The 14,097-nt window shown below is 41.4% G+C and overlaps 1 protein-coding gene across 1 annotated transcript in view; it reads right to left on the bottom strand.

The window, feature by feature from the left end:
- The window catches only part of UNC5C (unc-5 netrin receptor C), a 363,016-nt gene that overhangs the window by 133,210 nt on the left and 215,709 nt on the right, over nucleotides 1-14,097 (bottom strand). The window lies entirely within an intron of this gene.

The raw sequence follows: 14,097 nt of genomic DNA, 5'->3' as shown, positions 1-14,097 counted from the left end.
CAATAAACTAGTGGAAACATTGAAAATGAGCTAATTCACACAGCTTCCTGCCTCTTCCTCCATAAAACCTCTTTTTACAGGCAAAGCATCATCTCTCCACCCCTTTCACAGGAGAAATCACCAAGCTCAGAGAGTGACAATTCACTGGAGAATACTCCTCTTCCCATCGACTTGCAAAACTCTTGTCAACATGCAAGAACATTCAAGATGCTCACAGTGGCAAAGGGATGAGAGAACAGTAACTATTGACAGATCCATCAGCAAGAAGCTGACAGTCCTGAAGGCCTCATTCAATCTCCTCTTTTCTGCCTCTGAAGCAGTTATCATTATACACAGTGATGGACGTTGGTGATGATCAATAAAGCATCACAGAATATCAAACTAAAAATACTGCAGAAGGTTAGCTATCCTCTTCTTGTCAGTCTACATGAAGATTAAATGTCAGACAATTACCTTTCTTTACTCTAGGTATACCAAATTTTTTGTGTCCAGAATTACAAAGGGTATGAAAGCCTTTCCTTCCAGTTACTGCTTTTGTAGAAAGACAGATAAGGAAGAACAACAACAGATGAAAGAAGCCGGAGAAGTAGATAATACAGTACCTATCTACATAGCTGTACAGAATTACACCGTACATCTTCATTAGGCATGAGCAAATCTTACAGCATTTGAGGTTTTATGAATCTTTTGAACTATTTATGAATCTCAAATCTGTAATATGAGTTCACACACCTTTTCTCATTTCATTTGAAACAGGTTTTTTTCTCTGAAGAAGTGTTTTTTTTTTACCCACGAAAGCTTATGCCCAAATAAATCTGTTAGTTTTTAAGGTGCCACCGGACTCCTCGTAGTTGTTTTCTCCATTAGGGTGTTTCAGTTTAAAAAGAATAATGGGCTTGACTCACCACTGCATTACTCTATTGAATGATGGAGTGGTGAATAAGACCAGTATTTTTCTATCAGAGGGAAAACCTCTGCTATAAAATAACAGGGACAAAAGGACTCCACTCCCTTACCAAAAGCTAGTCTGCTGTAGGCAGGTGCCCTGCAGATAGTATGAAAAAACAGATTTAATTTTCATTAGATTTTTTCCCCTTTCATTATTTTCCTCTGTGGTTTTGTTTTCACTCCAACCACTTTATGTTCCACTTTTCACCTTATTTCTGCACCTGCTCTCCCAACATTAGATTTTTCTCTCTGCTACCTTTTTCTCCCCGGTGTTTCCAGAGTAATATCTATGAGCTAAGATGTGAAAAAATTCTGAAGTTAAAAGCGTGAGTTTGAGTCAAAGTTTGGAATTCATGATGACAGCAGGCTTGAGCTAAAGCAAGGGGAATTTGTCCCTCCCTACTATACATCTACTCATAATACATACAAACATACAGATAAACATACACAGAGACATTAGAGATGAATCATTTCAATTGAATTGCCACAGGATATATCTTTTCCTTCTGGTCATTTATTTGCAAATTGGTGAGCAGACAGATGGAAACTAACAAAGCACACATATGTTTTATAATTAAACAAGTATTGCTTCACTAATTTCTGGTGACTGGAAAAACAAATGTATTTATTTTCACCAATAGATCTCAGCACATTATCAAAGACAACACTTATGCTATCTGAACAATTAACTAGTTCTTATCAAAGATCTAACTGGAAGCTCCAAAAAAGGCAAAGGAGAGGAAACTGGGACAGAGGGAGAGAGATTTCCTTCCTTATTTCCTAAGATCAATCTGAAGAACGTGTGTAGGCTTTGGGCTGCTCTCCTGAGGGTGCCCATTTCTAGCATTTAAATACTGTTTTTATTTTCAAGTGGATTTTCTAATACTGCTTATTACAAACTCAGCCTCTCTTCTTGATTGCTGGGAAATGGGTAGGGCATACCACATACACCCTTCCAGAAGCCCAGAGCAGTTGTACCTCATAAAGTGCCTGTTGTGAGCCAGTTTTCTTATTTAACCTTAATATACTGTATAATTCCTCATCGCTATTATATTTTAACAAAAGTTACATTACAATCAAGCCCAAATTTATTCTTTCTTGCTGTGCTATCTTCAGACTCCGGCATCCGAACCACATTCAGATAGATGTTTGTGAGATAGGCGGTCACCATTCTCACACATGCAGATAAAGCACACATACAGAAGCTCTGCCGTCCAGTTAGACTGGTTTTCTTTTAATATTTGCACATTTAAGAGAATCAAAACAGATAAGATACTTTTTTTTTTTACATTTTCCACAGAGAGGCATTTTCATTCATTTGCAGGCCTCCATGCTTATTATGATTGAGCGAGTTAATATTATATGGAACAAAAACTTAAAAGAGGAACGTCTATAATGCAAACATGATTGGATTTTGTTGTATTCAACAAAGGAAAACAATCATATGACAAAGCTAGCCTCATCTCCATCAGCATTCAGGGTCTCTAACCCATGCGTCTGCTGCACACTGCTAAGAGGTAATAAGGCAGCCTTATCAGGCTGTGAGAATCAGAGCTGGAACTCAGTTTGTGCTTCTAAGTTCCCAGAAGTGATTAGATCTCCTGCTGCAGGAAAGCAAACTGTTGTTCCATTCTCCCCCAGACAGAGAAAGGAGGCCTTACAAGTTCCATCTATTTATAGTGTAGAAACTGCTGTGTTGGGGAACCAAGTTACAACAGGGCAGTCCCTGACATAAGTAAAACAGTGTCTGGTCTTGCAGTATAGATGGGAACAAATGGCTTTTAGCCATGCTGCAGATTCATGCCACAGTCTCACTAAGGGCTTGTCTATACTACCTGCCAGATCGGCGGGCAGCGATCGATCCAGCAGGGGTTGATTTATCGCATCTAGTCTAGACACGATAAATTGACCCCTGAGCGCTCTCCTGTCGACTCCGGTACGCCACCGGAGAGAGAGGCGCAGGCGGAATCAACGGGGGAGCATCAGCAGTCGACTCACCGCAATGAAGACACTGCAATCTAAGTATGTCGACTTCAGCTACGTTATTCATGTAGCTGAAGTTGCATAACTTAGATCGATCCTCCCCCCCAGTGTAGACCAGGCCTAAGATCCAAAGGTTCTTTGTTGGCCCTGTCTTGTAGGAGGTGACTTCTGGGTACTCGTCTGCATCCGAAGAAGTGGGTTGTAGCCCACGAAAGCTTATGCTCTAATAAATTTGTTAGTCTCTAAGGTGCCACAAGTACTCCTGTTATTTTTGCGGATACAGACTAACACGGCTGCTACTCTGAAACTTGTTTAGGGACAGCCCTTTGTTAGGGGTGGATGGAGGCCTCACAGAAGAATCGTGATTCAGACACCTTATAAACTTGTACAGAATGTGAGTCCTTACATTCCCAGACAGCTGTGCTGTAGCCATCGTCTAGCCATCACATTACCTGCTTTGGGAGGCTCATGGTGCCCACATGGTATAAAAACTCTACTCCCCAGACTACCAGGGTCACAAGGTTGGCCTCTCATTCCCTTGAACATCTGTTCAGGATCAGCTACAATATGTTGCCTGGAATGTAGCATGATTCTGGAACATACATCTCTACCCCGATATAATGCTGTCCTCGGGAGCCAAAAAATCTTACCGCGTTATAGATGAAACCGCGTTATATCGAACTTGCTTTGATCCACCGGAGTGCGCTGCTCCGCCCCCCCCCAGAGCGCTGCTTTACCACATTATATCCGAATTTGTGTTATATCGGGTTGTGTTATATTGGGGTAGAGGTGTAGTTACAACTATAGCCGGGCAGAGATTGGAAATTTTGTTTTATGGAGGATTTTGAAATTAGTTTATGTTGTGTTTTGGAAAACTGGAAAATGGCAAAAATCTCTGCAAAAGAAAATTAAGGAAAAAAATTGTTTAAGCTTGATCTAAACATTTAGTTTAGATTTTGACATTATTTTAGAATAGATAGCATAATACAAAATAAAAAAATTCAAAACAAAGTCCTCTGGAAAGTAATAAATGACATGTCCTATTTTGACACTGTCATAACTTTCTTCCTTTTTATCCTCTTCCAAAATGAAGTTTGTGAGAAATCAACACATTTTTGTGAAGTGTTTATATTTCAATGGAAAACTGTTCTGTCAAAGCTTATCTGACCAACTCGTTAGAATACAGTTCAGTCCTAAATCTGTAAGATCAACTGTGTTTCAGCCCCATTGTGGAGGTACTGTGTTATAACCAGGCCGCACAATAATGGCTGTTTCTACAATTTAGATGGGACTTAAAACACCACATTTGTGTGTGTGTGTGTGTGTGTGTGTGTGTGTGTCTCTCTCTCTCTCACGATGTCGGTATGTCTGTGGCTGTACATGTAAAAGAGGGTGAACCTTGCCCAACATTCTGATCTGTGGCTTCCAAAGTACATCCCTTGGACATTTTTATAATGCATCCCATGGAAATGCAACAAAGAGGCACGCTTTGTGTTATCTCTGGACTTATCTCAACTTTTCTAACCATTCCAGGAAAAATACCCATTCAAGAATGGTCTGTAAAAGAATTATACCTTTAAAAAGGGAACCATGTGCTTGATTTTCAATTATTCTGTCAATGCCCTGTGTAACATGCCCCCTGGATCAAACACAAATACTCAGACATGAGTGCTCTCCTACATAACAGGACTCCATTTGTGCCCAATTATTGCAAACTGAGTTTACTTCTGTAAAATGTCACATTCATCTTTATTTTCATGTAATAAAATGTACAACCCAGCTGTTGTTATTGACTGCTCCACACTCCCAAGACAAAAGACCTGATTAATGAAAATGCTAACCTGGTTTCACTCATGCAATTCATTCGTATTAAGAAAATAAATTGACCAAAACCACCTTCATCTATAAATTTAATGCTGAATTTATACTTTAATGGTTTCTCTGAATTTAGAGATGCTATTTTACCTCCCTCCTTTAACATCCTACAACAGTGTTTTGAAAAAAACAGTGGGCCACATCCAAACTTAGTAAACATGGGTGAAATTCGATGGAAGTCAATAGAGCTGCAGCAATTTACATCAGCTAAGGATCATACACAGGATAGACCTGTGGGAGGATTATATTTTAATCTTTATTTAAGGCAAAAATATCCTTTTTGAGCATTCGTTTTTGAAACTGTACTTCATACAGCACTTTTTGCATTAACATGTGAGAAAGGAAGAGTTTATGGTATGTTTCACTTTTTATGGACTAGTATTCCAGCTCTAATTCAGGGTCGGAAAATATTGTGCTCAGTACACCAATCTATTCCTCCTTATCACTAGTTTTATTACTATATATCAAGCTTTAATTCTCATCAGCCCAGCACATAACTCACTATAGTTCTGAATTGCAGACTTAAAGTATTATTGCTTAGATCAAAATACATAGGACCATTATCTCTTTGTCTGAGACTTGAAGCAAATTCTTCTCAAATGGAATTTACTTCAGAGTGATTCAAGAGCAATTTAAAATGAATGGTTGCAAAGCTAATTTCATTTGCATTTGGATACCCATCACTCAGTGAGATCATTCGTGATACATTACAATAAAGGCAGCTGGAGTTAACTGTATGTATGGGATTTCTGCTAAGTTTTTAATGTTATGATTAAAAAACTTTCTGGAGCAACAAGTCCTATTTACTGTGAAATTAACAGCAGGTGCTAGCTCTGTAAGATTGTGATTGTGGTAATCGTTTGTTTTACGGGAGAAACATTTTCCATAAAGGTAACTGGTAATTCCTTTGGTTGTAGTTCTCTTTCCCTATCAAGGACACACAACATTATGGCGCCAACCAACAGGAAGCAAGGAAGCAAAGAATTTGTCAATGGAGCCCTGTATGTGAAATAATTTACACCCACTTTACAGCCCCTTGATATTGCCAGAGCAGTGAAGATGGGTCTTAGGCCAGATCTATACTAAAGAGGTCTATTGGTTAACTATGTCGCTCAGGAGTGTGAAAAATCCACACCCCTGAGTGACATAATTATACTGACCAACCCACCTTGTAGGCAGCACTATGTTTACGGGAGAGCTACTGCCTCTGAGGGAGACAGATTCACTAAACTAATGGGAGAAACTATAGTGCTGTAGTGAAAATAAGCCCTTAGTGCAGATGAGAATTAGGCCTTTTAGAGTGCGAAAGGAATAGAGAAACAAGAAAAAGAGAACTCAAAGCAGATGAAATGATATAAATTAGGTGTAGAGGACTATGGTAAAAGGAATTACCAGTGCATAACGTTCCATTGTCATATGCCCCTATTCTTCCATCCTACCCCTACAGACAGTCAAGGACAAACGTGGATGTAATGAGCAGTACACAAAGAAGGAGGGCATACTTCAGGGCCCTATTTGAAAAACCTTATGACCAGTGGAGGAGTCATCAGATGTAGACAGATCCATCTGATAGATCATTATGCACGTGGGCTGAGACAACCACACTGTGGCACTACATACCTGGGAAATGGAAACTACCACCCAAACATCCCAGGAAGTTGTTACCCTTATAACAGAGTGATATTTGACCTGTTTGGAAGGCTGGTATAAGAACTTGTGAACAAATACAATGCAGCCTGTTACCTGTCTGGAGATCATGGTGGGTTATGTGGCAGCCCACCAAACAATTATGAAAACTTTCTGAACTCCTGTGAATGAAGTAAGCAGAACTTCAAACTCCCATTTAAACATCCTGGGAATTAAGTACTCCTCCCTGTGGAGAAGCAAAGTTGAGGCAGAGACTGGGGAGGATGATAGGTAATTGATGCAGCATGCAATGTTCACCCCTCAGTAGAGATGCCAACTCTTGCGAATTGATCGTGAGAGTCGCAATCTCTGAGCAAAATTGAGCCTCACTCATGATCTTGTGATAGAACTCTCAAATGTCAGGATTTTTTTTCCCCCAGTGGCAGCACAAATGTGTTTCCAGTCAAACGGGAATTATCTCACCCTAAACAAAGGAATGTGATTTCTCCAAAGTACTTTGAAAGACAATGAGAATTCATTTACATACCAGATAAACAGAGCTATCAAGCTAACAAGTGGGGGGAAGAGACAGCATGGCTACATCCCAGCAGGAAAGAGAAACTTCATCTGAGATAGAAGGGAGGAGGGCAACCCTCAAATAAACAGTTGAATCAATTGGAGGAAAAAATCCTGACATTTGAGAGTTCTAAAAGTGAGGCTTATTTCCACTTAGACATCCTGTCAGCCACTCCAGCCACGGCCAGGGCTCTCTCCAGCTATCAGCCCCAAGTGGCTGCTTCCCTGCCAGCCTGAAAAGTGAGAGAGGGGATCCCACTTCAGCCCTCTCCCAAACTTGTGGTGGGTGAAGAACCCTAAAGAAGAGAAGTGAGGCTGGGGACTGCAGGGGAGCTGAAGTGAGGAGGGTGGGGGCTGATGGTTTGGGGGGGCTGTATTGAGGGTGGATTCTGAACAGATGTGGTGAGTGCTAGAAAGATGAACTGAGGGTGGTTGGGTTGATGGGGCATGGGGGGATGAACTGATGGGATGGTGATGATGAGGGCTGGGGGGCTGAACTGAGTGGGGGTTGGGTGGGGAGAGAACTGATTGGGAACTGGGAGACAGGCTTAATTGCTGGGCAGGAAATGGGTAGATGTGGAGGTGAGAGCTGCAGTAGGGCCCAAAAATCACCTGTGGAATCACAGTACATGAGGAAGAGTGGGCAACACTAATTGTCACATGCACACACCCTGCGGATGAGCAGACTGCTCTAAGAACCAAGAGACTGCCCTAAAAAACACAATGCAATCTCTTTTTAAAATGTCATTATTTTAGGGCCAATCTGATGATTTTGGGGGGTCCGACTCGTGATTTTTGATCTCTTGAAGTTGGCAATACTGCTTCAGGATGAATTCTGGTCAGAGACAAAAGATATACGTTCTCAGGAAAGAACTGAATTCTCCCATGTTTCTGACGAAAAGCATCATCTTATCATATAGTAGTTTAGGGGGACTTCCCACAGGGGTCTAAATGGGGGACACTTGGAAAATGAGGGACAAATACATTGAAGAGTCACTAGCTGATCCTGGGGGCTCTTCAGCAAAAACAAACTAACAATTCCTACCATAAGAGTGGGAACTAACATCTCTGCCATGCTATAACCCCCTCGCCTCTGAAGGGTACTGATGTGGAGGCCTTTTTAATGTCCTTCAAGGAGGAAATCTAAGATAGTGTGCAGTGAACAAGTGTGTTATTCTTCTTAGTGGCCCAGCAAACACCAGTATTGCCAATTTATCAGTAGAAGACGGCATTCTGCAGCTTCAAGGTCCGCACTTCAGAGGAGAAGGCCTCATCTAGAAGTCTCCAAGCTGCTCTGAATGAGAAAAGGACTTGGACTCTGGATCAATGGTGAGTGAGGAGAAACAGTTTCCAGGGATGGTCCAGTGACAAGTTTGTTATCTGTGAAGACTTAAGGGCATCTATGACACCTAAGGGCTAGTATGATTACCTCTACTTTGCCAGCTCAGCCTAACTCAGAACTCTGGGAAGAAGAGAAAGGCAAGAGAAGCACTATACTTGCTCCTCGCAGCAGTTACACTCCCACTTATCATTGCTGACATTAGGATTGAGAGCCTGAATCCAAGATCAGGAAAGTTCAGTTGTTGTAAAAGTCTATTGCTGGTGCTCCCAACATGCAGTAGATCTGCTTGAACAATGGGAGATTGAGGCTTCATTTCCTGGATATTGCATTTTACCCTACTTTGTATTCCCTCTTCAGAGATGTAAAAGACTATGTAAGGCAGGGGGGCCAAGGGGCCATGGCCCTCCCACTTTTCAAAGTGGATGGGCCAGGCCGGTCCACTTTTCGCAATGGGCCCAGCTCCCTGACCCTCCCCCCCAGCCCTGGGAGCCCAGGGTGGAGGACCCGAGAGCAGCCCCTGGCCTGTGTCCCCACCCCCGGACCCTCCACCCAGGGCACCTTGAGGGTCTGCGGCTCCCCACAGCTGCCCGGGTGGCTCTTACCATGGCCCAGCTGCGGCTCTTTGGCCAGGCCCCGTGCCCAGGCCAGGCTGGAAGCTGGGTCGGCATAGGAGCAGTGTGGGCAGTTGTGGGGGGCTGCGGACCCACCACCTGCCCTGGGTGGGGGACCCAGGGGGCAGGGACATGGGCCAGGGGCTGCTCTTGGGCTCCCCCACACCGGGCAGGTGGAGGGGCCTGGGCTCCACAGTCAGGCTTCGACTTCCGGCTTGTCTGAGGGGGCGGGGCCTCGGGGGAAGAGATGGGGCAAAATCCATCGCCCCTGATGTGAGGTGCAAGACAGAGGAGAATCAGACTTCCAGTTTCATTTCAGTCACAAGGGCTGCCTCTGTCAATTAAACTGCATGGGATATGATAGGTTTTAAAACAGAAAATAGAAGAATTCAGAATGAAAGAAACCCAATATTAACTAGTCACGCTCATGCTGCCAATGCAGATCACTTCTTTGCAACCAACTTCTTTGCAGCAATCAACAGTGTAATTTGCTTGAACTGGATCTCCTTTCTTTTTCTCTCTGCTTTTCCTCTGGAGTGTACTATGTTACAGCCTTATTATCGCCAATTAATGTCTAGAAAAAAATCAAAGGGCCTGATTTTCCTCTCACTTACAGAGGTGTAAAACTGGTGTAACACCACTGACTTCACTGAAGAGCTAACTTCAGTGCAATTACTCCTGATTTACACCCAGTGTAAGATACAGGAGAATCAATCCCAAATAGAGGAAGAAAAAGGCCTTTTTCATTATTTTATACATCCTGATTTTATAGGCCAACTTGTAAGGTTAATTAATACTGTTCATGAAGCATATGTCATCCCCTAATCACATTTAATTAATAATTTTAACTAACAGCCCTGCTCCTGAACCTACTAAAGCCTATGGGAGCTTTGCTAATTGACTAGATTGGGAGGAGAAGCAGACCCTAAATCTATCCCTTCAAGGTGTACCTTGTATTCTTCTAAGGGAGGGACATTACTCAATGTGTCATATTGGTAATTCAAGACAGACTCATTGTCGTATATACAGATACAAATATTAAGGCTCTGTTAACAGAGTCCACTACTGGCTCAGGACAAACTGCATCTGACCTGAGGCTCTTACCAAAACAAGTAAGAGATGGCATGGATAGCCATAAATGTACTTGTTAGCACTGCATTCAGCCTAATTAAACATTAGTGCTTCATAAGGTTACATACAAGACAAGGGAAATCCAGCCTGCATTATAGGAGGGAATAAAATTGTTCATTGTTCATAGGTTTCAGAATGGTAGCCGTGTTGGTCTGTATCAGCAAAAACAACGAGGAGTCCTTGTGATGCTAGATGGTCAGGATGTTAGAGAGCGTATTCCTTCACTCTCCCACTTCCCTGGTCCTTCTTGCATGAACAGAGAGCAACAATACCCAAGTCCGAAGGTGCAAACAATTCGATCTTTATTGGGGTGAGCTTCCAGCAAGCTTAAATCCAAGTTCCTTTTTCCTTATTTTCGAATCCCAAAGTACTTCGTGTTTGCCCCTAATTTATATAGTAATATTCTTAGCTATACCTTAACCAATCATTCTACTGAAATTTACCTAACCAATCCTAACATTTTGTAACATGATTAGCTAACCAATTATATCCCACCACTTTAATTAGTTTACACCCAGCAAAATTAATTATACAGCAGACAGAAACAATCACAGAACCAGACGGAGACCATGCAAATAAACAATAGCAAAGTGGGAACTATAATGACAAAATAATAGAGAAGTGAGGATTTCACAACTACATCTATAAACGGTTCCCCAGCTGTGTATATTGATAAGTGAGTTCTTACCAAACAGAAAACTATCAAACTAAATTTCCTTTGACATCTTCTAGGCTCTTCCCTTTCTCTGGAGGTGATAGATCAGATCACCTACCTAACAGGCCCAGATTGCCTTATTTCAATATGACTAGGTTGGAATGTGAGGACGCCCCTGTGCTTCCCAGCTTATGGCTGCTCCCACTGCTTAGCCAAAGGCATTAGCCTAAGAACAGGGCCTCAGACTGTCACAGGGAGAGAAGGCCCTTACACAGATTCTTTCTTTTATATCTCTATAACAAGCTAAATGATAAACATATACCTAAATTCTTAAAGTATAGGCCTTTACAGACAGGCCTGAATATCTGTATCCTAACACTCCTCCCCTTTTTTTCCTTTTGGGATCCTCCTGCCCAGGTATCCCTGGAAAAGCATAGGACATATGGCGACATACTTCCTGATAGGGCCAGGCATCATGGTGGAAGGTGCCACAAGGACTCCTCATTGTTTTTTGTGTGTTGCTGCCTTAATGCTATCGGTAGATAAAAGATTGAGCTGGATCTTCAATGGATATAGACTGATTTACAACAGAGGAGGATCTGGCCCAAGATGTTTGAAAAGTTGAATATCAAAGACATGTCAGGGCTTTTTTTTCCCTTTAAAAGATGATTGTGATGACCGTTCATGACACAAATACAGTATATAATATTGACTTTTCCAATATATGATAATGACTTGCAGGCCTAGATTCTCCACCACCTTGTATTCTGCATAGTCATTTACAGCTGTGCAGAATGAGTGAGAAGTAAATATAAAATGCTATGAAGATCAGAATTCTACGCCTACTAGTATCATTGAAACAGTCATACTCCCCTCCATTTGTTACAGGGATAAAGGATTAACCAAGCTGCAAAGCACAAAGGTTTTGGTTTCTTTAAACTCTTAAGCCAGGATTGTAGCCTAGTGTGTGAATTCTGGGAAGTTGTGTTCATCAACATTTTACTTGGAAAATTAGATAGAGTCTGCCTCTTTAGAGCTTCTGTACAGAACTGGGTTGGTTACTGAGTCAGATTATCAAAAGTACAGAATCTGAAAAAAATCCCAACAATGCTTGAGCAAACTAGAAACGATGCTGATGAAACTTACTTCTAATTATTACAGGCTGTATATTATAGTCTTTTGTACTGTCACCTTCTCTTTGTATTTGCTTAAAACTAATAAAATATTTAAGTTTTAAAAGAAAAAGAAAGTGGGTCACAAATTGTGTCTGAAACGTTATCTCTCTTGGTCTCTCATGCAACAAAAACACAGAGAGTGACATTGAAGTATTTCGTTAACCCGGCACATGCACCTCCTTCCAAAAGTGTGAGCTCCAGGCACTTTATCTAATTAGAAAACTGACACTACTCAAGTTAGACGTGGACATTATGAGCAGTTTAGCCGCATCTCATTAATATTTTTTATTGTCTCCCTTTAAATAATGAATATTTGATTGGGAGGGAAGAATGCATGCAATACAATGTATGAACAGTAACAGGGTTTGTGGATCACAACATAAGATTCTTTCTTTGTGGGTAGCTTGTAAAACTAAATGTATTTTTTCCCCATTTGGACTGTAGTACTGAAGAGGCTGTATCCCAAAGTTGATGGCATAGGATTCAATCGGAACCACCTGCAATGCAAAGTTTAATTTGAAACATTTCTGCCCCAGCTGCCATTAGTAGTCATAATGGCTGACATAGGGTCAAAAAATTATTAAACCTCCAAGGAGCATCATTTCCTTTTCAGTGTTACGCTTCACTTTTCTTTGACACATTAGTCCTGAAGCAGCTTCAGGCTCTTGACCCCTCTTCTAACCCTGATAACTAATTAAAGATGGACAAGGCTTAGGCTACAATAGTTTTTGTTAAACCTATTCATTCTAAAGTCCCCTTCAGGCATTCTGTCACTTAGGACAACGCCTGCCATATTTACATGAAGATGAAAGACAAGACTTAACGTAACCTTTGTGGTTAGAAGGTAGGATGCATTTTATAACATGCAAAATACATTCCCAGCGCGCACTAGAAACAGATTTCCTGGGAATATTCCAAAGCAGACAACTTTGGCAAAACTTGAAGATGATTAACTGTGTGCGTATTTTTAGAGTTAGAAATTCAGATTCCAGTTCTTTATCTGGATGCCATGTCAACAAACCAAATGTGTTACAGTGAATAAAATTAGCAAATTAAAGGGTTGATCTTGCCCTTCCAAATATAACTTTCCATGATACACCCACATACTGGAAGGGATGCTAGATCTAAACTATATATCCTCATCTGTGCACATGCGGATGTTGGGACCAGCTGTAAAATCATTCCATAGGGCAGAATGTAGTTTGATATCTTGGTCTATCGAGATGGCAGGGGTTGAGAACTGCTGTTTGCTGAAAGGAATCCCATCTTGTCCTCCAAGCCAGAGGATCTGTAAATTTATGTTGCACTTTGCACGTTTTCACACTTTGCATCTGAAGAAGTGAGGTTTTTACCCACGAAAGCTTATGCTCAAATAAATCTGTTAGTCTTTAAGGTGCCACCAGACTCCTTGTTGTTTTTGTAGATACAGACTAACACGGCTACCCCCTGATACTTGACATGTTTTCTTAGTTCATAAGTTTTGTTTTTGGGCACAAAGCCTTCAGCAATTAGAATAGCCAGCTAGTACAGAATGTTGCAGTGCATCTTCTCAGTAACACAGACTACTATAACCATGTCACACCTGTCCTCATCTATCTACACTGTCTTCCCCTTTGAATTCTGAATCAAGTTCAAGGTCTTGGTCCTTATCTTCAAGGTGCTCCATGATGTGGGCCCAACATAATTTACCACCTAAAGCTCTGGGATGTGGACATTGGGTGACAACTCCACTCCTCTGACACAATGGAACTCTTTGCAATAAGGGTAAAACTTATCAGTGCAGGAGAAAGAACTTTCCTGGGAGTGGGAACAAACTCCCTCAGGATCTAAGGATCATCACAAACTTCACCACTTTCCTCTCCAAGTGTAGGGTGAAATTCTTTACCTTGCCCTATTTAACAGAAATACATAGTAACATGGGGAGAAGATGAGAGAACAAACCACATGACAGATGTTAGTTATATTGCTTAATGCACTGCTAGAAGGAGCTCAGATACTATGGTGGTGAGCACAGTATAAAAACACATATAGAATGAATAGAATGAGAAGACAGCTGGAGTTTACAAGCCAGCATTTTAGGGTTATAAATTCAGTCTTCTAGCTCTGCCAAGAGTGAATATTTTTACCACCATCTTCCCAAACCTAAAAAAATTCTGCGTATTTCCCTCCAGTTTG

The sequence above is a fragment of the Emys orbicularis genome, chromosome 5 (assembly GCF_028017835.1).
Source record: "Emys orbicularis isolate rEmyOrb1 chromosome 5, rEmyOrb1.hap1, whole genome shotgun sequence".
Lineage (NCBI taxonomy): Eukaryota > Metazoa > Chordata > Testudines > Emydidae > Emys > Emys orbicularis.
Note: the sequence above shows the minus strand (reverse complement) of the source record. Positions and strands in the feature narration are given on the sequence as shown.